This window comes from Pseudonaja textilis, chromosome 2 (assembly GCF_049901715.1).
Source record: "Pseudonaja textilis isolate UNSWEBS1 chromosome 2, rPseTex1.2, whole genome shotgun sequence".
Lineage (NCBI taxonomy): Eukaryota > Metazoa > Chordata > Lepidosauria > Squamata > Elapidae > Pseudonaja > Pseudonaja textilis.
The window spans coordinates 231,871,820-231,898,878 of record NC_141991.1 but is presented as its reverse complement, the minus strand read 5'-3'; the positions used below and the strand labels follow the sequence as shown (position 1 = coordinate 231,898,878).

At 39.2% G+C, this 27,059-nt stretch overlaps 1 long non-coding RNA gene across 1 annotated transcript; it reads right to left on the bottom strand.

Moving 5' to 3' along the window:
* Positions 1-623: 623 nt before the first annotated feature.
* Positions 624-23,096, bottom strand: LOC148127410 (uncharacterized). The gene is made up of 5 exons (XR_015742361.1): positions 22,908-23,096; positions 19,246-19,307; positions 14,492-14,643; positions 8,002-8,077; positions 624-1,279 (listed from the first exon to the last, which is right to left on the bottom strand). It is a non-coding gene; the product is annotated as an uncharacterized LOC148127410 (long non-coding RNA).
* Positions 23,097-27,059: the final 3,963 nt, after the last annotated feature.

The window sequence follows — 27,059 nt, the reverse complement described above, 5'->3', positions numbered from 1 at the left end:
TTATACAGCTTCCTAGCATTCTGAAATCTTTTTTGGCTGTCCATAATTTGCCATGTAAAAAAGCCCATGAAAAGAAGTGTTTTCTCTTTGATATTATTGAAACATGGGAAGTTATTCAGAGCTACATATATTAGAGAGATTATTGTATAATGAAGGATAGAAATTCACATATTCACATATTTCCTTATAAATCCTCTAACTACGTGTGTATCTATGTGTTTGTATCTTAAACTTATAATTGGAATTTATGAATAGTGTTTGCTTGCTATTAAAGCAAAACTAATAGAAAAGATTCATCAGCACTTCCACTTATCAATGTTGAAAAAATAGCAAACATTATAATAGTAATATAGTATTCTTTGAACATATGTCATTTTTCATTTTAAAACAAGTTATGAGTAGAGAAATAAAATACCATTTACTTCTTTGGTTTGATGCTGTACATATTTACTTGGGAGAAGGCACCACTTTCTCTTCATTTTAAAAAAAGAAAGCGAAAGAAAGAAAGAGCGCAAGACAAACAGAGAGAAAACACCTCCTCTCAGGATTGTCTCAGGATATCTAACTGCTTTCTATGGATGTACAACACATAAATTCAACAAGAAGACATCCACATACTGTACTTTAGAAATTTGAATTTTTGTATTTAGTCTTTCTGACAACACAACAAATTTCCTTCTGAGATTAAGTATGGCTTATTAATAAACTGTACTCTTGATAAATGTGTGACATCCACAATTTCCTGCTCCCTGAGTTGCATTTGTCACTCTATGCTAGAAAGAAACAGGCAAGCATCATTTCGGGAAAAGAGTTTGGTGACTTTCACCTCCTACTTTAGCTGTGCAATAGCTTCAATAGAAACCAAAATTCAAATCTCCTCCAATGAATCTCCTCAGTGTAATTAAATCCCTCTCCAAATAATGATTACAGAACTCCAGTCCATTTAACTACAATAGCTTTAACTATTCATTGATAAGTCGAGGACCACTAGAATGCCAGACAGTGACTGGAGATGGCAGACCCTCTTTTGTTGCTTAGTCCATTTTATATGAAATATTGGTTTTAAAACTGGGAAAAGTTCACAGTGGGGTTTTTATTTGTTTGCTTAATGTTAAACTCTGTAGTCCTGTGCACAGCTGAAGCGAAAGCTGCTTCAGAAAGTTCTGGTTGGGAATTACGGGGGTGGTAATTCACAGGATGGAGGCAGGCTGGGGAGAGGTCCTCTTCTTCACAGGAAAGTCGGCTCATCAACTGATCTCGAGACAACATATCTTCCTTCCTGTAAAGTGCAAAAACAGGCTGATTGTGTGACGTGCTTGCCTGGCCTTCCTCACCAGTGTTATTCCCTAAGAGGTATGATTTTAGGAGGCTTTCTTTGGCAAATCTATCTGACAGCTCGATGAATCATGTGGATGAGCTTTAGCTGAGGAAACCAATAACTCTGAAAAAGAGCTGGGTCATGTATCTTTCAGAGCAAACATACAGAGTAGACCACTCCCTCAGAGAGAGAGAGAGAGTGTGTGTGTGTGTGTTGAGACAGAGAATGAGAGAGTGAGAGAGAGAGAAAGAAAAAGAAAAACACCCCACCCTTGCAAATGATAGATAAGCACCAGTAGCCTTTTCATCAAACATCCGTTGTGTACTTCCTGTCAGAGGACAGAAGCTAGCCTTTGGAAAGCCTGAGGAGGGAGGAGGTGGAGGTGGAGGAGGAGTAACTGCACACACTAGCATTCCGTCTCCTGGGAGCACAATTCTTGTCTACGTGGTTATTTAGGAAAACTTTCCTACTAGGTCTCAGGAGAAGGAAAGGAAGAAATACAACTGCTTGTGTCACTCCTCTTAAGTACACACAGCTTTTGCATCCCTGGAACAAACCATCATCTTTCTTATCCTTGACTTGGCTTTCTTGCAACAGAACAAACACCATAAAGCCCATTAAAAGGTTGTTTTGTGAATTTTCTCCTCACTCCCCTGGCAACAGAAAGCTTTCCTATGCTAGTTTGGGTGGGAGGCTTCCACCCCAAATTGTCCCTCCTTTTCTAGGCCTAGAAAAAGTCAATCCTTTAGGCACCAGGGTGCCTAAAAGGAACTTAAATAAACAAAAAGGTTAAATGTAGCTCCTTGTTCTCCCTGTATTTTTACACCAAGGCATTTGAACTGCACATACTGAACTATTCTGGACAGCTTTCCTTACTTGAAAGGAGCTAGAAGCCACGTCTTTGAAGTAGACATTCATTACATGTCACTGGCTAATATTTGATGAATGTCAAATGTTGCATATAAAAGCTGACAGACCTCAAAGTTTATTAATAACCTCAAATAAATGTATTAATATGAGACAAAATACTTTTTATCTTTGTGATATAATTAATGTTCCTGAAAAGCATAAAATCATTTTATGAAATGCCAGTTAAAAGTCTGGTAATGGATTAGTTTATATTGTGATGTTATTCCCAGGTATATATTTCTTTTTAAAAAATGCATTAAAAAAAGACTAGATTAGCCAATAACTCTCAGGATTTCCAACTCCTGGTGTGTTTCAGGAGCTGCAATCCCAAATTCAGATGCCATGGTCTCAATCAAAGGAGAGGTTATATAATCAAGAATGTTGGCTAGGTTTTAATGTTGCACTAATGCAACCAATCGGGCAATATTAGGCTGAAACAAAACAGGATAACACTGCATATAATCCAGAAGCTTGACCTGATTTGTTTATGATTTAGCACATAGTCTGGTTCAAACAGTCTGGTTTTTAAACCATGGTTGATGGCTTAGTTTGGTGGGTAAACTCAATTCAAATATAAATTTGAAAACATAAATGATAGCCTACCACATTAAAATTCAGTCAGCGTTTTCAACAAATTATATATTTAAAATTTCTGGTCCAGTTGCTTCCATGATAAAATAGTCAAAATGACACCTACAATTATGCAATTGGAGCTACATCCTTTTTTAAAAAAAATATAACAGACATAAAAGATAACAAAAGTTGTCCTATAAAATGTTGCACAATTGTGGCCATAATCTTGATTTTTGAGTATCCCCCATAAATATTACTGTTGACTTTTCAAAAAGAAGTAATTGCGGGTAAAGACTTTCTTCAGAACCAAACCAGTCTCACAAGTAGGAACTTTATTAATGATTTGTTGAGGCCATGGCCAGAGCTCTAGGATCTCTGACTTGAAAGTTTTTGCATTCATTAAACTAGTTGCTAAAATAACTTTTGTTCTGCAGCTTCTACTCTTAGAGTCATAAACCTGGAAAAGGGCATTTATCCCTTCAATTCCGATAGCTTTCTCAGTGCAAGATCTGGTTAAAGCAGCCACAATAGATAGCTGCACAATCTCTGTTTGAGCACATTCAATGTGCGGGAATTTCCTACTTCTTTTGATAATTGGTTACACTGTTACCAGTCACCTTAAAAATTATGATCTGTGTTTCCCTTGAGTCTTTTCCTTGGATTAACAGTGTTGTGAAGTGCTTCCCTCCCATTCCTTTGCTGCTGTGTATTAACTGACTGAGCTGCCTGAAGTGAAGAAGTATGTAGAACTGCTACTAAGCATGACTCTGCTTGAAGTAAAAGGGGATAGCTTGCCCCTAATTTTAAGTCTGGATTATTCCCAGATGTTTATAATTAGCCAAATAAACAGATTAACCTGGGAATTAGGTGTGTTCTATACATCTCAAGTTCGGGCTATAGTTTGACTACCAGATATTGAACAAATGGAAGACTATGAATATTTTTTGAGAGTTTTTGGATGTAATTTCAGCATGTTTTAATGTAAGCGGAACTGAAATGGCAAGAAATGATTTTGCTTGCATGCTTTCCTTAATTCTCTAAAGTGTTCCTGACCACAATAAAACAACCTAGGCACCCAGATTTAAAGCTAATGTAGACGTTCACCTAAGCCAGGGGTGGGATTCAGCCGGTGTTACTACTGGTTTGGTGACTATGTTTTGCGCGTGCATGCTTACTTTGCACGCATGCATGCCAGACGCATAAGAAAACTTTAAGCTGTGCTGCCCAGACAGCTAAAAAGCGCAGCACACAGGGGCACAGTGTTTGAAAAGCCTCTTTTCCCCTGCTTTTTCAACTGCAGCTGTGCCGCGCAAAACAGCTGAGGTGGAAAAAGCAGGAAATAAAGGTCAGGTAAGAGCCTGGGTGGGCAGGTGGGCTAAACAGCAGCAAACACAGAACCAGTTCGCTGTCTGCTGCTCTTCAGAGTTACCGGTTCTATAGAGCCGGGCAGAACCGGTAGCATCCCACCCCGACCTAAGCTTTAACTGTCAATGTTCAAGAGTCAATATTTTCAAGGTCTAACCTTAGGTCTGTTGTCTAATTGACTAGATAGAAGAGCCTCTGTCTTGTCAGGATTAAATTGAGCTTTCAAGTCTCCTTTTTTCTTCTTCCATTCAATCATGTTTGAATCTTGGAGACTGTTTGGAGAAGTCCTTGCAGTTTTCCTGGAAAGGTTTTTCCAAAAGTTGCCTTCCGAGAGAAAGTGCCTGGTCCAAAGTCACCCAGATGGCTTTGTGCCCAAGGCAGACTAGAACTCACCACCTGCCAGTTTCTAGCCTGATACCTTAACCACTCCCTCAAATTGGTTCCTGGGTGGGGAATTCTGGGAATTGAACTTCACACCTTTTAAAGTTGCTGAAGTTGAGAAACCCTGCCCTATAACTTCACTGGTTTCAGATGGTTATCTTTATAAGCTTGTACATATGCTAGCCTCTTTGTTGATATTTTGGAAAGAAATGTCTACTTTTCTGTTCATTTCTTAAACTTCCTTTGAAGTTTGGTAGTAGCTTCCTAGCTTTGATTATTTTCCATAATCCTTCATCATTTCACTGTACTTATTTTATTTTACCAAATTTTGGATGATCTTACTCAGATATTCACATATATTAACAAAACCAAGCCATAGTTTTAATAACCATAGTAGATTCAATTGACTGTGTTCACAAAACACCAGCTGAAACACACCAAATAACATTTGGGCTTTTGAGTTCTAAGAACATACAGCACATACAGCAAAACATATCTCAATTTCCAGCCTTTCCCATCCTCCTTTCCCAGTCAAATTATATTCCATATCCAGTATTGACACAAATTCTGTATATGCACATCCAAGGTACTTAGAAGGGTCTTGAGATGCCATGCTGTATATATGCTACAATGCAGTCTATATATATGCACTATGCAGAGAGAGCTAGAGAGTCTCTTAATCTCTCTGCATTGCATTGTGCTCTTTGGAAGTTGATATAACAAAGTAAAATCAATTGAAAGGATATTTTATACAGTAGTTGGCTTGCAACACATCTCTCAGTGATAGGATAAGGGTGTGGGTGAGAATGCTCTTTCCCTGAAATGAACATAAATAATGCTTTTGTAAGATCTCAAGCTTAAGTCACGGAACAAGGATTCAGGTGAGAAGCCATTCAAGTTTGGTATTAGTCCATGAAGACCATATATGGGCAGAGCTGGCACCTGGAGCAATTAAACTCTTTCACCTTTTCAGAGCTTCCGCATTGTGCACATACTCTTGGCAACAACCACACATAGTTCAAAGGACACAATATGCCATTTTATATGGTAATTTTGCAGCAGTTGTGCTCATTTTTTACATTCTTTTAAATATTTATGCCAACTAGTTTCAAGTTGTGCTACATGTGGTAATCTTTTCTTTCAGTAATTCATATTCATGAGATAGCTTAAAAGGAAAAAAAACACATTAATTAGACAAAGGACCTATAGAACATACACCTACTTGATTTGTCCATCGAAGAATTACTGATTCATGAAAGCCTTTAAAAAAAAACTTGGAAGGCTGAACTGCACTTCAGATATAATGTGATAGCAGTTGAAAGGTATGATCCTAAGGAAGTTACTTCAAAAATGGTTCTACTGATATCAGTAAGACTTAAAGTTTGAATTAGTTCTGATTAGCATTAGCATTATTTAAAAACAAGTTCAGTATCTTTTCAGCACAGACTATTTTTCAAATGAACTAATACATTTTGTCTTTTTAAGTCTTATCTTGGCATTGGTAACTCCAGTAACCATCCTGGTTATCATGATATAGTTTACTTAGACTGTATGACACTAGTAAATTATCTTTTAAGATTGCAGTTTGCAACACTGGCCATTATGTCTTTAAAAACTTGGTTAAAATAAACTATGGTTTACCATAATGTGTGAATCCTGCCATGATGATATGGCTTGCTTCTACTTGCTACAGAAAGTCATAGACCATATATTTTCTAATAGAAATATATTTTAATTCTAATGCATACACTCACACACACAGAGTCTATATATGTGTGTGTGTTTTGAGCAGAAAGTAAATGAATATTAGATTTTGTTTTATACACAAAAAGGTTCTTTTGTGAGGCACACATAATGTTATTAGCTGTTGATTTGAATAAATGTATATAGAACACATACTTTTACCATTTTTTTAAAAAAAATACCAGTTTCCTGTACCTTCTTTGATATACTATTAATTAACAATAACTGTGGGTCCCCTTGTATTACAGAAGTCTCATACTGCTGAAAACTTTGTATGATTTTGTTGCAATGAGCTTCCAAAAAAAATAACATAGCATTAATATCTAATATCAAAACGTCAAGTTTTACCCAGACACATGTTTACAGTTCATAAATTCCTAACTATTCATTTCCCAGTGAAATATTAGAGAAGAATGGAACAGGATGTGAATTAATTCCCCTATAGGCTTATCCACTTTTGAGTTTTTTACAAAGTAGCCACATTTTAATATAGTCTGTTAGACAGCCAATGGTCTGTAGTTAAAGCACAAAACTCAGGTGATGTCAGTAATGGACTTTGCTCAAAGACATGGCATATGTGGGTGATATCCATGAGACACTGAGCAAAGTTTTTTTTCTTCTTCTACTAAAATATTGAGTCAAAAATATTACACTGTATAGAGTGTGTACAAATAACTTTCAGATACTCTCCAACTCCAATTAGACATTAGAAAGCAATTAATATCCCTTTCAAATCTGTTCTGTTATTTGATAAAATATGACTTGGTCTAGCAACTTGGGAGAATTTTACCAATAGTATTTCATTTGAATGTATCATGGTTAAATAAACCCTACAGCATTTCGTAACTCATAAGGTGTGATACTAACCAACCTAAAGCCACTTTGTGAACCCCATAATTGAATTTATCTACATGTAACTGTATGTATCACAGCTGTCTGTAAGGAATCCTCTGTGAGAGACAGGTGGTTTCAAACATTGATAAACAAATTATAGTATGTGCCGGTAGTACAACTATATCTACAGCCATAACCATTGGCATTTCATTCAAATTGTCTGGAATGAATCCACTTCATATTTGGACAGGTAGCCTTTTCACACCTGTAAATATAGGTGTGACTCTAGTGTACCCACAGCAAACACATTTACAATGCAACATGGACATTTCAAACTTGATTTTTGTTGATTAAACTGAAGACTCTAGCCATTATGTCATATCTGTCTCGTACTTATTTTCTCCCTTCCCAGATAACCTGTGAGGGTGAAAATAAACATGACAAAGTCCTGAACCTTTTCAAAATGAGAAATATAATTTTGCCGATGGCTGTTTTCCCCTAAGAAGTTCTTTTTTATTATTTTTTTCCCCAAAGTGAGAAGCGAAGGCAAATAAACTTGAGAGTTTGATTGCTTACTCACCTGGTCATACATAGGCTCAAAAGTATTTGCAGTTTGACAAAAGTATCCTTAGTTTTACTCTGAAGTTTTATTTATACTTTTAATCTTTAGTAGCTTTCAAGAAAAGTTGAAAAAGCAAGGCTTGTCAGAAATTATTGTTATTAAAGATGTTCAATTTATTCAACATAGTTTTTAATCAAATAAATAACTGAGTAAAAAATAAGTAATAGCAATCTTATTAAATGGTAAATGATCATCACTAATAAAAAGATGTTGGCTAGTATCTTGTCTTCTAATTAGACTACTTCTTTTAAAATACCTGTTATGCTGCAGGAGTCGCCAACCTTTTGGACCTCAGGGACCACCAAACTCATAATTTTAAATCCCATGGACCACTAATATGAATTTTTTTAAAAAAGATAAATACATTTGTAAAATAACGATAAGAGAATTTCCATTTTATTAATATGAAATGCACCTATTTAATATAACAAAATGCTTTAATATATTTAATATATATTGCTTGGGGGATGCTTTGAGGGGGACATTTGTCTGCAGACCACCAAAATTTTCTCGTGGACCACCAGTGGTCCTTGGCCCACTGGTTGGCAACCACTGTGTTATGGTATTTATTTAGTATTCAAGATGATATCCAAAAGGTTTGAAATATTAGTACACTCATGCTACTGTCAATCTCATTGTTTAAAAAGTATATAAGAGGCCTGGGGCACACTTAACCCTTTGGTTGTCCCTGTCTGGCCTCCATAAGGTCAATCAGAAATTAGAAATCAAATGTAAATAAATGTACACAATACAACTGCATTGCTTTTATTTTAAAGGTGACGACAATTTTTTTTTCTAATTTATGTACGTTTACATGCATTTCTAGATATGTTCACAGCCTTACTGATTCAGCCCTCCACTACAGTCACAATTTCTCCTGTGGCCTCCTGGGAAAATTTATTGCAAAAATATTGATCCATTAGTATGGATTCACCATGCAAGTCATTGTCTCACTTTCCTGGTGAATATTGTCAAAAGTCTTCATTATGCTTCTTTAATTATTTCCATCAATTTCATTGTTCCTGGTCATGTTTAATATTTATTCATTATAATCAATGACTGGGAAGATTTTTGTATGATATATATTCCTCATCTCCTTCTCCTTTAGAAAATCTTACTATGGTTGTACAGAATTGTCTTATATAGCTTCTGATCTGTTAGTTAAACAAAGATGATTAGGGGACTGGAGGCTAAAACATATAAAGAACAGTTGCTGGAATTGGTTATGCTTAGTTTCATGAAAAGAAGGACTAGGGATGACATGATAGCACATGATGTTCCAATATCTGAGAGGTTCCCACAAAGAAGAGCGAGTCAACCTATTCTCCAAAGCACCTGAGGTCCGGACAAGTAGCAATGGGTGTAAACCAATCAAGGAGAGAAGCAACCTAGAATTAAGGAGAAATTTCCTGACAGAACAATTAATCAGTGGAACAACTTGCCTCCAGAAGTTGTGAATGTTCCAACCCTGGAAGTTTTTAAGAAGACATTGGACAATGATTTGTCTGGTATAGGGTTTCCTGCTTGCGCATGGGGTTGGCCTAGAAGACCTCCAAGGTCCCTTCCAACTCTATATTCTATATAAGTAAAGAAGCAATGTTTTGTGTTCAAGATCACTTTCCTAGGCAACATGGGTTATAGGATTTAAAGTCCAGTACATACACAAGGTAAAATGATCATTGGAGATTGGACTATGCTTTCATGGTTATGGTTCATTCATAATTTCCTTGTTAGAATTAATATGTTTCTTTTCATCCAAGAGACCAAGAAAGCCTACATAATGCTGACCTTTCCCATGTTTCCCTGTAACAATAACCTGGTATAGGCAGATTGGTCTGAAAGGAAGTCCTCTCCCAAAGTCATCCTGAGAGCTTATATGGCTAAAGATGGATTTAAAGCTGAGACTTCTGGATTCTGGTACCATATTTTAAGCACTACATTATATTTGAAGTATTGTGTTACATATATATCAGTATACATAAATACAGTCAGCAGACCTATGGCAAGATAAGTGGCGTGTGTGTGTGTGTGTGTGTGTGTGTGTGTATGAACAATAAAACATTAATTACTGACATTGACACAATATGAGACTATTCAAATGCCAACAAATATTTCTGTTTCTGATCCTCATTTAAAAGGGTGATTTGATCTTTAGATTTCTTAATGCTTGAGGACCAAGATATTCCTAGATAAACAAATCCTCTTCTCTAAGCTTGTTAATATACTTGGTTTTTTCTGCTAAATTCATGCTATTGCCCACCTAATATCAATGGGATTTGCATTATGCTTAGTACAAACCTTCACTCAATTTTATGAGGTTGTTAGTAGCCTGCAAAGGTGTCCTTCCTCCTTCTCCTCTCCCTTCTTTTCTTTCTCCTCCATCATGACTACTATCACCATCACCACTACATCTGGCCGTATTGCTTCCTTGTAATAGTTTGTCCCTGTTCCCAGAGATATTCTTGCTGAAGGAATAGATAAATTTCTTAAATTCTTTCTGTGTAGAAATCATGAATTTCTAAACTAGTCTCTGGATAAAAGTGTACATTTTTGGACTTGGTGCATTCCTACTGAAACAAACAGTGGCTGTACTACAAAATATTTCCTCCTGGAGGAATGCCATGGAAAGGTTAACTACTGTTCACATACCAGCTGTGGCAGTTGCTGCATAAGTCAAAACCAGTACTTTTAATACAATTTATAGAACTTAGATAATTCTTTAACTCTTGCGATAGGAGACTGTGGGATGAATTTTCCCAGCTATATATTTTGACTAAGGAAAAAAAAACATAAATTGCCAAACTAATGGGGAAAAACCTCTGAAAGGACAGAATGAGATCTTTAGAAAAGTTGCATTAGGTGCATTAAGAAGAATGAGAAAAGTTTCTAGGTTGTATGAATGTTATGGAATCACCTATGTGTGAGTTGGGCAGCTATATAGATTTGTTTAGTAAATAAATACATAAAAGTAGAGGGTTGGATACTAGCCATTAATGGATAAACTTCTTGCAAGAAATGGTCCATTAGCTTACTACTAAGAATCCTGAGTGCTAGTAAACCCTTAGAGCAGGACTGTCAAACTCACTTTATCACGGTGGCATCACATGATGTATTGGGACTTTTCCTCCACCGAAAAAACCAGGCATGGGCATGGCCAGTGCGTGACACATCTGGCTGTGGGCCGAGAGTTTGACAGCCCTGCTGTATAGCTTTACAAAGAAGTTTTCTAGACTAGCTTGGAAATGCTAGGGGTGTAGTAGCTTGACTAAGCAAAGCACAATGCCCACTGCTTTGCAGCGCAGCTATCTTATTTCTCTTTCTGTCCACTACCAAATCTCTTATCAGCAGATTTTCCTTCAAGAGGTAAACATTTTATTTTTAAAAGCAAAATCCAGTTATTCTGAAGATTTGCTTGACTTGTACACAACTGCAGTGAAAAACACAAATAGGCTTTTGTTGCTTTGATCCATGTTTTCATAAAACCAATGCTGGGGAGAGAGAGAAAGAGAGAGAGAGAAAACCACTTACATTCTATGCAAGCACACTGTTTGTAAACATTAACTCATTATTTGTCTATCCCAAGGAATGGCATGAAGCAGAAGGCAAATCACTCTGTGGAAGAATGTGACCTTGGCTAGTCTAGGACTGAGAAAAAAAATCTCATCCCTCTGACATTGCCTTGTTTGATGGAGAAATACATTACTGAAGGACTGGTCAGTAGACAGATGTGAGCATCTACAATACTTTAAGCTTTAAACTATTCCACCAAAATGCTCTTGGGTGTTCCTCCTTACAAATAGAACTCAACACTCAACTCCCTCCCTCTCATCCCCTTCCTGCATCTCTCTAGCTCAGGGATATCAAACTCAAATTCATTGAGGGCAGCATCAGGGTTTGACCTTGTGGGGCAGGCTCAGCGTGGCTGGGGTGGGCATAGTCAGCTCAATGTCACTCATGTCAGAGGCACCTGTGGCCCGGGCGGGGTTAGGGATCCATTGTCCCCTCCATCCATCCATCCCTTCCTTCCTTCCTCCGTCCCTCCCTCCCTCCGTCCCTCCTTCCTTCCTTTTTTCTTTTTTTCTCCTTCCTTCTACATTCTCCTTTCTTCTTCAGAGGCACCATAGACTGGTCCTTCATTGTTTCCAAATCTAAGCACCCCATGGGTCAGACAGTGGTGGGATTCATTTTTTTTTACTACTGGTTCTGTGGGGGTGGCTTGGTAGGCATGGCAGGGGAAGGATACTGTAAAATCTCCATTCCCACCCCACTCCAGGGGAAGGTTACTGCTAAATCCCATTCCCTCCCCACCCCACTAACCTGCTTTTCAGCTCTGTTCTTTTGTGCAGGGCAACAAAAAAAGACTCAGCTAATCAGCTGGGACTTGGGAGGCAGAAAGTAGATGGGGGCGTGGCCAGCCAGAGGTGATATTTGCCAGTTCTCCAAACTACTCAAAATTTCTGTTACCGGTTCTCCAGAACTGGTCAGAACCTGCTGAATACCACCTCTGGGGCCAGATCTGGCCTGCGGACCTTGAGTTTGACACCCTGTGTTCTAGCTCCAACAAAATACTTGTAATGTCATAGAGAAAACGTATTGCCTTCTCATAGCAAACCTTTGAAAAAGAGAGTTTTCAAAATTCTCTACCAAATTTATGGGCAGATAAATCTTTGGTGGATGATTTTCTGAACAGGAACATTCTCCAATAATTTTTCAAGGACAGGACTCATATTTAGCGGTGGCAATAATAATGCATCTGAAGAAGTTTCATGATGATTTTTCTTGGGATTTGTTTGGAGCATGATGGAACACCAGGAAGACACAGATTGCTGGAGATTGGATTATGCATGATGAAAGACAGGAACTCAGCCACCTTGTAACTAAATAAGGGCAAATGTCTATGAATGTTCTCTATCACCCAGGTCGTGATTGTCCCAAAATGTACTTTTCAAAAGGCAACTAGACTTTTCTTAGTTTTTTCCTTCTCATCCAAGAAGCTGAGAAATGAAGAAGCTTCTTGGATGAGAAGTGAAATGTTTTCAAAGAAAAAACTAAGAAAGTCCAGTTGCCTTTTGAAAAGCAGCCTTCGGGTCAAAAGGTCGAAAACATTACACTCCATCCAGGAGAACTTGAGAAACTCTCATTTCTTTTGAAAGCAAGTAGTAGATAAAAGTTCTGATTTTGTCTTCTTAACAAACTTGTAAAACTTCCACAATGTTAGTTGTCCCCGTACAGCTGCTTTAAGTAGCAAAATACTGCAGAATTATGTATAAGACTCCACAAAAATAGATTTGGCTGAAGTCAATGGGATTTGAGCTATCCTCTGGTTTGGTTACTGCATATACTGTACTGCAAACTCTCAGCATGTTTTAATTTCCACCAAGGCAAGGTTGATGATGTAATTCATTAATCAAGGAGGAAATCCTCAGGAGCTGGCTAGTTCAATAAGACCATCTCTTATTCCGGATGTTATGAATGGTTTTTTTTTCCTTCTGGATAATCAATCTTTCCTGGCCTTCTCTCATAGGATTCTATGCTCATTAACTGAACTTAACAAAAAATGAAATACAATTCATATTTCCTTTGGAAAATATTTTCACTAACTCTAGTTCAGCAGTTGTTCTCAAAGTTAAAAGAATTAGAGCTCATCTTTTTGGGAAGTTTGTGAACATCAGCAATCAAAATAATTAATTTATGTATAGGAAGTCTATTCAACCACAATCTCAACTTCACTTTCTTTAGGAAGTGGCATTTTCTTTTGTTCATCCTCCATGAATCATAAACTTCCGATATGAACATTTAAAGAGGATTGAGATCAATATATTAAAAAAAAATCTGTAGCACATTTTCATGAAAAAAAAAACACAGCGAGGATTGTGTTATAAAGGTTGAGTGACAACCTGCTAAGTCATTGCTGATATGTTTGCAGAAGTTTTAATAAAGCATGTTGAGCTCTACTCTGTGAACAGTTCAGATGTATTAGTAGACTTCTGCATTAAAAATGCAGGTTAAGAATTTGATGTCTGAATATTCTGCCATATAAAATTAAATAAATCTTCCTTCCGTGTAGAAAGCTAAATGTCAAATGGAAATGTACGGAATTAAGCTGTAGGATTCATTATCACAAGATATAGCATGGAGTCCTGCATGGGTCCTGCACTTACCTGCGATCCAAAATGGGCCATGTGGGGACTCCGGGCAGGGCAGGGGAGGGTTTGGCAGGGCCAGCCAGGGGTGGGATTTGCTGGTTTGCTGAACTGGCCATAAAATGAACAATTGCCCAAACAGGTGCAAATTGGTAGCAACACACCCCTGCCCCTAGTCCTTCTTTTCGTTAAATTAGAATACTAATACCCAATTTTGGCAACTCTTCTTCATATGTTTTAGCCACCAGTCCCCTAATCTTCTTTGTTGTACTCTCTGCAAATCTCAACATCTTTTTTATATTGTGGTGACCAAAACTGGATGCAATATTCCATGTGTGGTCTTACCAAGGCATTATAAAGTGGTACTAACACTTCATGTTAATGCAACCTAGGACTGCATTGGCTTTTTTGGCAGCTGCAGCACACCATTGGCTTACATTTAAGTGATTGTCCACTAAGAGTCCAAGATCTCTCTTGCAGTTACTATTATTGAGCCAGGTACTGCCTATTCTATACTTTCTTACTATACTTACTATACTTACTATTCTTACTATACTTACTATTCTATACTGGTATTTTTCTTTCCTAAATGTAGAAACTTACTTTTCTCATTGCTGAGTTTCATTTTGTTAGAGCCCAGTGTTCAAATCTGTTGAGATCCTTCTGTATCTTGAGCCTATCTCCTGGAGGGTTGGCTAGTCCTGCCAACCTGGTGTTGTCTGCCAATCCGATGACTTCTGCTTCTATCCCCTCATCTAAATCATTGATAAAATGCAGAGAAAGACTGTAAGTAGGAAGCATATGCAATTCCCCACCTGTATTTTGATGCTAAAGCTTGAAATCCTGGGGGCTTTTTCCAGATGACATTTTTCAGTGTGTAACTTAATTTGGATAAGAATTTCTTTCTTTCTTTCTTTCTTTCTTTCTTTCTTTCTTTCTTTCTTTCTTTCTTTCTTTCTTTCTTTCTTTCTTTCTTTCTTTCTTTCTTTCTTTCTTTCTTTCTTTCTTGAACCTATATGGCCATCCATATCATGTAATGAACCTACATAGTTCACAAATACCCCACTCCCTATAGAAGCAACAAGACAAAAACAGAACAAAATCTTTCCACCAGGTACAATACAACAACTGATTCAACTCAATCCTAGCCCAATGCTTGGAAGAAGACCCAGGTTTTCATAGTCTTTTTTTCTTCCTTCCTTCCTTCCTTCCTTCCTTCCTTCCTTCCTTCCTTCCTTCCTTCCTTCCTTCCTTCCTTCCTTCCTTCCCCTCCCCTCCCTCCTCCTCCTCCTCCTTCTTCTTCCTCTTCCTCCTCTCTTTCACTTTCTCTCTCTTTCCTCCCTCCCTAAATTTATAAAGGACATTGCAATTTTGTCTATCTGTCTGTCCACCAGCACAATAACTCTCCAAAAACTGAATGTTAACATGATCACATTTGGTGTAAAGGGAGAAGCTGGCAAAAAAAAAAAAGAAATCTGAAGAGAAACTCGATCAGTCTAGGGACTTGGGTGAAAAAAAATCATGAAAAACTTTTTCATGGGTGAAGCAGCTGGGTAGGAGCTTGAAATGTTTGCAACTGCTCCTTTCTTAGTACCCCCCCTCCTGATCACAGACCCAGAACAAAAGTATATGGCCTGTGCTCAGGGGTGGGATTCTACCAGTTTGCATCTATTCGCTAGAACCAGTTGTTAACATTCTAAGCAGTTCGGAGAACTGGTTGTTAGAAGAAATTACTGCCTAATCCTGTAAGGAAGGCAGGAAGGAAACATTCTGGTGTTGCTTACAGAAACTGCCTCTCCATTAACCCTTATTACATTCTTGACAGGACTAGACTTCCTGTCTCAGGAACTTCTTGGGAGTTTTTTTCCCCTCCTTTGCTGGTACTTTGCTTGCGTGGAGTGACCGTTCAAAGTTACAATGGCACTGAAAAAAGTGACTTATAATCATTTTTCACACTTACGACTGTTGCAGCATCCCCACAGTCATGAGAGGCTAGGCGAGGAGATGCATGCCTCGATGTGAGTGATATTGAGTTGGCCATGCCCAGCCAATAACATGGCCACCAAGCCATGTCCACCCTGTCACATGACCACCAAGCCATGCCTACCACCTAAGCCACATTCACAGAACCGGTTGTTAAAAATTTTGAATCCCACCCCTGCCTGTGCTGCCCAGTATACAGTACATATGTACTGCACTCAACACAGTATGGATGGCAGAGGAATTACATCCGCTGGCAGAGGAATTATGTCCCTCCTCCATGCCACTAAGGTTGAGAGACACTAATCTAATAACAGGGCTGGCCCTGAGATTCCTCTGCACTTCTGCTACCCAGAGCCTTGTTTTGATAATATGACTTCATTCACACTTAAAGTAAAGCAGAATGGTTTGAGCTCCATCCAGCTGAACATGGACTTTTCCCCATTGTAGCCTTCAAGCTGCTTGACCTCCATGCATTAACCAGCTGGAAACAAAGCCAATTTAGGACATACTTTTAGAGATTTCATCCCTTTCCTTCACTTCGGTTATAGATATGATGGTTTAGTATTTCTGCTTGGGCTCTACCATGGCCTTGATTGCCAGATTGCCCTGCTGCTTCCCTCCTTCTCTTGTGCAGGAAAAGACAATTTGGTTTCAGAAAAAAACTATCCTGTAATCTGCAACTCTTACACTGCAAAAACATATGGACTACACAACTCGATTCGGGCAAAGCAATAGACGCAATCTACATAGACTTCTGTAAAGCCTTAGATTCAGTGGTACACGACAAACTACTCCTAAAACTAAGGTCTTATGGTATCTCTGGACAACTGCATAACTGGATAGAAGCATTCCTGTCAAACAGACAACAAATGGTCAAAATTGGGAGGGGAGCGACCTATCAAATTCTGTACCTGTCAACAGTGGTGTCCCCCAAGGCAGTATTCTAGGACCAACTCTCTTCATACTCTACATAAATGACCTCTGTGATCATATTAAGAGCAACTGCATTCTCTTCACTGATGATGTAAAGCTATTCAACACCAAAGACAATACTGCTACCCTTCAAAAAGACCTCGACTATGTATCAGAATGGTCAAACAAATGGCAACTTCAAATCTCAACAAATAAATGCTCTGTCTTACATATTGGTAAAAAAAAATCAGAAAATAAAATACAAGCTGAATAGTCAAGACCTTGTTGATGATCCAGACTCTGTCAAGGACCTTGGAGCACTCATCTCTAATGATCTAAGTGCTAGAGCCCACTGTAACTACATAGCCAAAAAGGCATTAAGAGTTGTTAACCTAATCCTTTGTAGCTTTTTCTCACACTACTAACTAGAGCATACAAAACATTCTAGACCAATACTTGAATACAGCTCATGAGTCTGGAACCTGCATTACATATCTAATATTAACACAGTTGAGAAAGTCTAGAAATATTTCACAAGAAGAGTTCTCCACACCTCTACTCATTGCAGAATACCTTACACCATTAGACTTGAAATTCTAGACCTAGAAAACCTAGAACTACACTGCATTTGGTCCAATCTAAGTATAGTACAGTATATAAAATCATACATTGCAATGTCCTACCAGTCAATGAATACTTCAGCTTCAACCATAACAATACAAGAGCACACAATACAAACTCAAGGTTAATCACACCAAACTTGATTGCAAGAAATACGACTTCAGCAACAGAGTGGTCAATGTCTGGAATACCCTACCTGACTCTGTGGTTTCTTCCCCAAACCCCAAAAACTTTAACCTTAGACTTTCTACTATTGACCTCACTCACCCCTTTCCTAAGAGGTCTGTAGGGGGCATGCATAAGTGCACCAACGTGCCTACCATCCCTGTCCTATTGTTTCTTTTATTTTTCTTATATATATTTATTTCATATATTCATAATTATGTTTATACTTATACCTATTACCTTGTAAGCGATTGACAAACCAAATCAAATAAATAAATAAATAAACAATGTCAACTGCTTTCCTTTCTGTGGATGGGTCTTTGAAAGCATGTCATTTGCACTGGGAGACCTTCTGTATGAGTGTCCTATTCTGATTTCCCACTCATACTGGACTTCGTACCTTCTTGCCTGGTGTGTTCAACAGTGGACTAACAGAAATAGAAAGAAAAAGTAAACTATTTACTCTTCTTCCAGCACCTGGGCTAAAAGGGCAGAACAGTTGTCAGTTTTACAGATTTTTTCTTAAAAAGGAAAAACAAGATCTATCTTTTCCATCAGGAAAGTTTAAAAAAAAAAAAGAGCATTCCTTGCTCCTTCTCAGTCTTTGGTTCTTTTTCAATCGAAACTCATAATTACTTGCTGGAGATGAAAACACACATGAGTAGGCAGCTGACTGGAACGAAAGGCACATACACTTTCTTCCTTGTGTGGCTTCATGGTGTCTGATCACAGGACTGAGCCCTAAAGCCATTCAACTATGTTATTCATGGCCTATATAATTGTGCACATTTTGTTTAATCTGTGCTAACTTCAAAATTTAAATCTGATGCAAAATATTTATGGTATATCCTTCAGTCATACTTTCTATTACTTCCTTAAGAAATTTAGTAACCACATATACATCTGTACAGTCTAATTTATATTTTCAGGTCCTGAAAAATAAGTGAAATATTGCTGATAATATTAGTCTCCATGTAGTTACTAGTACATTAATTTGGAAGGACACTAGACTGCACTCGAATGATTGTGGAGGTTGTACACAACCCAACGACATGGCCAGGGGTTATATACCTCAGCTTTAATAGGATCATCAAAGGAAGTTTTCATCTCAATCAACTAAAAATTAAAGAGAGATCTCTCAATTTTTTTTAGATGTGCGAAATCTGTGCACACCTAGTATAGGAAGGGGAGGAAAAAGAGATTTGTAATTTGATAGTTGAAGTCATAGACTAGAACCATACAGAATCAAGGAGAAGTGTGCCCTCAGCCATGGAAGTTCACTTATGACTCAAACTCCTTCAGCCCATCTCGTTCCTCAGTATTTTTGGTGTGTGTGTGGGGGGGAAATTGGAAGACGGGATGCTATGTACATTACCTGAATTCCTGGAGGAAATATCACATGTAAAACAAATAATTGTTCCTGCAGGCACCCATTCCCCAAATTATTCATTGTTTGTTTTTTTCTTTTCTTTTTTTATTGCACTTTTTTCTTTTTACACATCTCAATCATCTTTAACACTACTGAGGCATCTTTGTTGCAAATACACATTTCCATACATTTCTAATTATTTATATACATTTCTATACCTTCTTCTTATCTCTACAATTCTTACTCCTATTGTCCATCAATTCATACCAATTTTCCCATACCGCATAATATTCCGAATCTGCTTTACCTTTTAACTCTAGGGTGTGTTTGTCCATTTCCTCACATTCTAAAATGTGTTGAAAATTGTTTCTGAAAGAAAGTAAGTTTCTTGTGTGATTAGAAAAGCCCATTTTTAACCATGGACATATAAGGACTAACACAATAGGCACATACTAGCAATGTCACTTAGATGTACCACTTAGACTTGTATACGATGCTTTCCAGCCCTCTCTAAGCAGTTTACAGAGTCAGCATATTGCCCCCAACAATCTGGGTTCTCATTTTACCGACCCCAGAAGGATGGAAGGCTGAGTTAACCCTGAGCCGGTGAGACTTGAACTGCCAAACTGCTAGCAGCCGGCAGGCAGAAGTAGTGTGCAGTATTGCATTCTAACCACTGCGCCACCACAGCTTTTAATACTGTAAGAAAATAATGAAGGGTTGAGTTAGAATAACGGTTGCTATTTCATCCCCCCCATTTCTGATATTAAAAATGCTGCACAACTGTAAGGACTTGGGATTGCTCTCCATCTTTTAAAGTGCAACCTTTTGGGCACCAGGGATTGAAGGCGTGGAGGGCAGTTTTTCCATGGACTGGGGATGTGGTTTCATGTGCTGCCTGGATCCTGCATGTGCACAAATGGGACTTTGCTCACTTGCGCGGCCTGGTTCCTGGTGGGCCATGGACCAGGCCAGTCCGCAGCCTGGGGGTTGGGGAACCCAGCTTTAAAGTGTAAAGATACTATTACCTAAGTCAGCTTCTGGGGCATTGCAACATGTACTTGATCTTCAAAGGAAATCTTAGAAGAAGAAACTAGGGTGCAAATGCAAGCCTTCAAGAGTCCTGGGAGCTAATGATTATACATGTCTATCCTTTTTGAAGGTATCTGGCAGGGAATATTGCAAATGCAACTCCCATCCTAATCAGGCCCTTCAGCTAAAAAAGCAACCTTGGTTCAGTCCTGACTTATTCTATTACAACCATCCAAAGGTTAATTCTCATATACCGTTTAATATAACAACAGAGCTATATATACGATTTCTTGTTAAAAATGAAGCACCTGATCATCTTCAATATTAAAAGACAAACAAGTCTAGTGAGACTCACAGAAACAATAATGGATTAATAATTGTTTGCAGAAGTTATTCAATAGATTTCAAACACTAGAACTGTTACCTATTCATGAACCATTGCCAAGCAAACAAAGGGACCATTGTTCTATGTTGTTTGCCCAACTCTCCTTTCTGGTATTAGTACCCACGCAGTTATCTATGTTCCTCCAGGCTAGTTAGTCTCTAACTGCAAAGCTGACCTTGAAGGATAGAAGCAAATGGCAAAAACTTACATAAAAAGCTGAACAACAGCAGAGAGAGTGGGGCATAGCTTGCAAAGTAAACTTGCAAGTGTTCTTTTGCAGCAAATAATTTTGGATAGCTTTTAGGGTTAACTGTATTTTGAGCAAAATCTGTTAAATTCTGGCTTTGCTTTCAGTTTGATATTTCTAAAAAAAACAACACAACTTGATTCTACATTATACGAAAACTTCCATCAAGCTTGACAACATGTATCCATCAGTGTAACTTTCTTGGCAACAATAAGCATGTAGTGTGCCACTGTCTACTTCATGGGTATTTGTTAAAACTTTTAACTCCATTTTACAACATTGGGATTTTATTATTATCTCCAATCTGAGTACTAACCACACACAGTCTGTTTATCTTTTCCAAGATCAGCTAGCTAGGTTCTTCATGCTGACTTTAAATGATTTTGATTTAGAGGTGTTTAGACAAGAGAAACTTGAAATGTTTCTGTCTCTTTGTAAAAACTATGTGGGTCAGGTAGCCAGGGAAAGCTCTCAAGTTAAAGATTCACTAGAGGATAGCAATAGCTTAGATTCATATACTACTTCACAGTGCTTTACAGCCCTCTCTAAGCGGTTTACAGAGTTAGCATATTGTTCCCAGCAATCTGGGTCCTCATTTTACCAACCTTGGAAGGCTGAGTCAACCTTGACCCGGTGACAATCAAACTGCCGAACTGCTGGCAGCCAGCAGTCAGCAGAAGTAGCCTGCAGTATTGAATTCTAACCACTGCGCCACCATGGCTCTTATGATCCACTAGTTGAAGATATCCTCAATCTGAAGGGTTGTTCAGTGCCCATTTGGTTTAAAGGTAAAAAAACCCAAGAAGAAAAGGCATAGAAGTGTTGAAGTGACTAGATAACACTAATGGAAGGTCCAGGTAGGTGTCAGATGTCTATATGGTATCTTCTAAGTGTAATAACTGTATAATTCAGTGTTATACTAGTTCTGGTCCTTCCTGGATTAGGAGTCTCAAACTGTGGAAATAGAAGATTTCAAAATTTCTAACAATTTCAGAAATGTATATTATATAGAATTTGTACAGTGAGAGATACAGGGATTCATGTAACCTGGTAAAGCCATAAATAAATAGGGGGAAAGAGTAGACATTACACATCACAATTTTTTAAGTTGTGCAGAAAACAGTTATCCATTGCTTCTCATTTTTCAGAGAAAGTTAGCTTTAGGAAAGAGCAGTTGCTTATAAGCATTCATTCCAGCCCAGCAAAAGGTTAGTGTAACTTTCCTTGTTTACTTTTTATTGTACTGTTCTCTGTTCCCTCTCAGCCCTGTGTTCCACTTTATTGTTTACGCCAGGTCACTTGATATAATTCAGCCACCAATAATAAAATAACCGAAAGCAAAGTTAATTAAGCTGTCAGTCTCAAGAGATAAATGGTCTAACTTAAGCCATTGCTTAGTTTGGTTAGGCCCTACCTGAAAAAGAGTGGGATGGGATTAATGAGGAACATCATAACTAGTGCCATTAATGTGTCTGGAAGAAGGCCTGGCAATCTTTAGTTACCCAGATGAGGAAAAGAAAGAAAGGAGAGACTCTGGCAACAGACCAAACGTGCCATCAGTGAATGCTGTGTCTAACTCCTATCTGAAATTGTAATATGCAGCATAAACAGATTCCTATGTGGGTGAATGGCTTGCTCCTGTGAGATACCACGGGCAGGTTGGACTTATTGTCTGCTTCAGCAAATATAGATAGTTCTCAAGTTACAACAGGTTGCTTAGTGACTGTTCTAAGTTACGACGGTACTGAAAACGGTGACTTATGACCATTTTTCACCCTTAAGATCATTACAGCATCCCCAGGGTCACATGATTTACATTCAGATGCTTGGCAACTGACTCACATTGATGATGTGTCTCTACCACTAGTGTCCCACCGCCCCTGGGGTCATGGGATCACCTTTGGCAACCTTCTGACAAGCAAAGACAATGGGGAAACCAGATTCACCTGTGATTAATTGAACAACTATAGGGATTCACTTAACAAATATGGCAAGGGAAGTCATAAAATGGGGCACAACTCGCTTAACAAATTTTTCACTTAGCAACATAAATTTTGGGCTCAGTCGTGATCATAGGTTGAAGATGTTACCTGTATCTTCTTATGTATGCTTCAATCTAAATGGGACGGACCAGTGCTGGGCTGCTGCGTGGTCGCGCAGGTTTGGGTGAACTCTTAGTTGTGATCACTGGCTGGGCCCGCCCACCCACCCTTGTAATATTCTTTCCATATATAGCTAACTTTATGGCTCATTCCCCCTGCCCCTGCTGCCCAGCTGAGTTCCACGACGCCCCTGCTATACTCACTGGAGCTGCCTGAGTTGATTAGATGTATTTTGAAGCTCTGTTTCACTCCCAAAGGGGCGTGCACATGCGCTCACAACCAGCGAACCAGTTGTGAATGAAAGTGCAGCCCACCACTGGGACAGATTCCTGCATTCAGGAAGAAAGCCATGCCAGAGAGTCAAGCATTCTTTCACTCTTATTTGAACCAGTCTAACCACTACCAAATAAACCTTGGCAAGAAAACAGGACATAAAGGAAGTCTGCTACAAACAGCCGCTTGCTAGCTTTAAAAGAAGAAGTTTATTGGTTAATACCTTCTACCCACCCACTCCCTAATGTACTTTTCCTCTGTGATTTTCTTTTACGTATAGTCTCAGAAGAGTGCAAGTTTGCAACAGTGGACATGTGTCCAGCTTTCACCATATGCTTCTCTCTAGTCTGTTTCCAAACTTTTCTCCTTTTGCCTAGTCCTTTTTAATAGCTACAAATTATCCTGTTTTGGTCCAGTTGCAAATTGATACACAGCTAATTTGACTATCTGCATTTCCAGAATGACTCAAGTGGACCCAGCTAAATATTCAGCTGCTTAGGTGAATGATTATGGAAATAATTTTACATCCTAACCCTATATATTTATATTTATATATAAATATATTATATTTATATATAAATATATTATATTTATAGTCCTTCTCTTAAAAACCAAACCAAACATTACTACATTAGTTGGAATTCTAGCCAAAATAGTTATTTGTCTTGCATCTTTAGAAGCCTGTCAGTTAAGGGCCTCATGGCAGAAAAGCTATTCTAGGAACGCCTCAAACAAAGCATTCATGATATATGGCTGCCCAAGTTAGCTACTTCACAGCTGTAACAGCACATTCTAGGTTGTATGGCAGCCAAGCTGACTTTGTTACTGTATTAAGTGAGGTGTAAGTATTTGGAATGCTGCAGTAAGCAAGGAGACATGGTGGGTGGCAGCTGCCTTCTCAGAGACCTTGAAAAGAAAGCCAGCAGAACTTCATAAGTGTTTGCATCTTGTCTGTGGGTGCCATGGATAAGAAATAGGATATATTAATAGAATAGGAAAATACAGGTTAGTAGGAAACTGTAACTACACTCATTGTTAAGCCCCCCCCCACAATTCAAAACAATTGTGCATTTCTCCAGTTCCTAAATCAGCAGAAAACTATGAGGACATAAATTGCACTGGAACCATGGTGGTGCAGTGGTTAGAATGCAGTATATCAGGTTAATTCTGCTGACTTCCAGGGGTTCGATCCTCACCAGCCCAAGGTTGACTAAACCTTCCATCCTTCCGAGCTCAGAAAAATGAGGACCCACATTGTTAGGGGCTATAGGCTGATACTGCAAACCACTTAGAGAGGGCTGTAAAACAATGTGAAGTGGTATACAAGTCTAAGTGTTATTGCTATTGCACTGCCCAATGACTGAGCGGAATGGGACAGCTTGCCGTGGAATAACTCACAGCATCCAACTCATGACAAGACAACATACTGCAGGACAATTCAGTGTGGGATAACTCAAGAGAGGGACACATAGAATTGCAGTTCATCCCAGCTTTGAGGACTTCTAATCTGAAAACGTTCAAACCTAAAGCAAGACAAGACCTGCTGTAATTCACTTGTTCCTCTCTTGGGTTGTTCCGTGTTGAATTGTTCTATGGTGAGTTATCCTGTGGCCAGTTGTCCTTCAGTGAGTTGGCTGGGGAGAGTTGGCCAGGGTGAGCCCTATTCTGCTTGTGACCTACCATAAGACCTATGTATATGTGTGGACCATTGAGATCGCCTGACACTTTCCACAATCTTCCTCCCATTTCATATTGTACTTTATTCTTTACTCTAGCAACCTATTGACTAGACTATTTTTGGACATGGTTTTAATGGCCAAGATGCTGTTCATAAATAGCTTGAGTATCAGGTCACTAAAATGCTGGAGAGTTGTGAGCCAAATCAAGCATTTCCTGCTTTAGCTCAAGTCCTTCTATTGTGCCAGTCACTTGGGCTAAAATAGTTAGCACAACATCTTCATAGTTAGCAGAATTCAGGAATGAATTGTTTGTTCAGAACAAGCTGAATATTTTTGGTCAAAGGAGAAGATGATGTTCATTGATATTCTAATTGAACTGGATGCGGAAATTCACTTTTATATTACTGGTGGAATATGTTCTATTGCAGGGGTCGCCAACCTTTACGACCTCGGGGACCACCAAACTCATAATTTTAAATCCCGAGGACCACTAATATGATTTATTTTTAAAAGATCATATATTTAATATTTAAATTTTATTTTTATATTAAATATAAATTTAATATTAAAAATAATACACACACACACACACATAAATGCTTATTTAATTATAACAAAATCATAAATGCTTAAACATAACTGTGGGGCAGAGCGAAGGGAAAGGAAGGGCCTCTCTCATCCTTTGTGGGGGAAGAGGGAGGATTTAAGAAGCAACATGGTGCCTGGAGGCTGGGAAGATCTGGACGGGGAGGAACCAGCTCCCCCTCAAATGGAAGAAAAACAGAGCCAACTCATATCTGCCCAGGTCAGAGGAAACCTCTCTCTCCTTTGCCAGGTGTGGCTGCCTGGACCTGGGAGAGGGTAGGAGGGCTGGGCTGGAATTGCCGACGAAGATGGGCTCCTAATAACCATGCAACACCCCCCCCTTCAGCCTCCATATAAGAAGAGGACTCCCCGAGGCTAAGCTCCAGGTTTCTCCTGTCACTTCCAAGTAGAGAAGGATCCCACCCTGTGTGGAGGCTGAGGGAGGGGGGTGTCGAGTCCAGAAAAGCTGGAGCTCTCACCTGCAGAAACAGGCTGGTTATTAGGAGCCCGTCTTCCTCGGCACTCTTTTGGTCTGGGCATTTGGTCTCTCCCCCTCCACCCCATGCCAAAGGAAAGCCAGCAGGACTTCTCCTTCCCTCCTACCCTTCCACCGACTCAATCTTACTTTGGGACAGAGGAGAGCGTGCTGGAAATGTGTGTTGGCTTTTTCAACACGCCTTTCTCCGGCGCTCGCTCACAATTCTTCACGTTCCTCCAGTCCTGACATCTCTGCTGCCCCCGCCAGGAAAAGAAAGCCAGCAGAAACAGCTCTCACTGGGGCAAAAAAGCAGAGATCAGAAGGCGCAGGCAACAGAAAGTGGCACTTTTCAAAGGCAGTAGCTTCTGTTTTCTCTTGACTACGCCTTCCTCGATCTCAGCTCTTTCACCCCAGCAAGAGCTATGTTTCTGCTTGCTTTTCCTGTGCTTTCCCCTGGGGCTGTGGGGGGGGGGCAGCGGAGCAGAGCACCAAGAGGGACGAAGAAACTGATGCCCATGCCCCATTCTGGACCTCAGAACTGGATGGTGAGCGCAGGCTTGCCCACTCCTCCCACTCTCACCACCACCAGCCAGTACTTTTCCTGCCCTGGGCCATCCCTACGGCCCATAGTCATGGAGAAAGAGCCCAGGCCAGGAGAGGCAAAGTGAAAGGCGTGGGAGTGACGTGCAAATGCAAGTAGCGTGCCGTTCCTGCACCTTCTGGCCATCTCCATTGCCACTTCAGCCCGCCTGTGCCGCCAGCCCCTTCTTGCTGCATCAGCACCATTACCACATCCTGCCCAGTGAGGGCTGCGCTGATTTTTGCAGGTTTGCGCTCGGCCAAAGGGTGGGGGCCAGCGGGTGTGTGGGCTTTGGGGGAATTTATCTGCAGCCCACCAAAATTTTCTCACGGCCCACCAGTGGGCTATGGCCTACTGGTTGGCAACCACTGCTCTATTGCATCTGAAGGAAGAAATGTAGTTTGGAGTATGCAAAGTCAGCAGTGTGGATATTCTATTCCACTATATCTCAGTTTCTCTGTTCTTTCCATCAATATTCAGTAGAAATAATTCTACCTAATGGAAGGACCTGCACCAATATAATTCATTTTTTCAAACTAAGAGTATGCATTTGACTATTGAATGATATGCTGGGGACCACATTCCAAAAATATAGTAAAGACCAAAACAAAGATATGAGTAAGATCGGGGGGAGGGAGGGGAGATTTGATTTGATTTAAATTTAGTTAAATTAAATGCATGTATTATCATCACTCCCCAGGGACATAACTACTTCTCCTTTCCATTGTAGAAAATCATGGGATAACTTTTACTTCTCTGG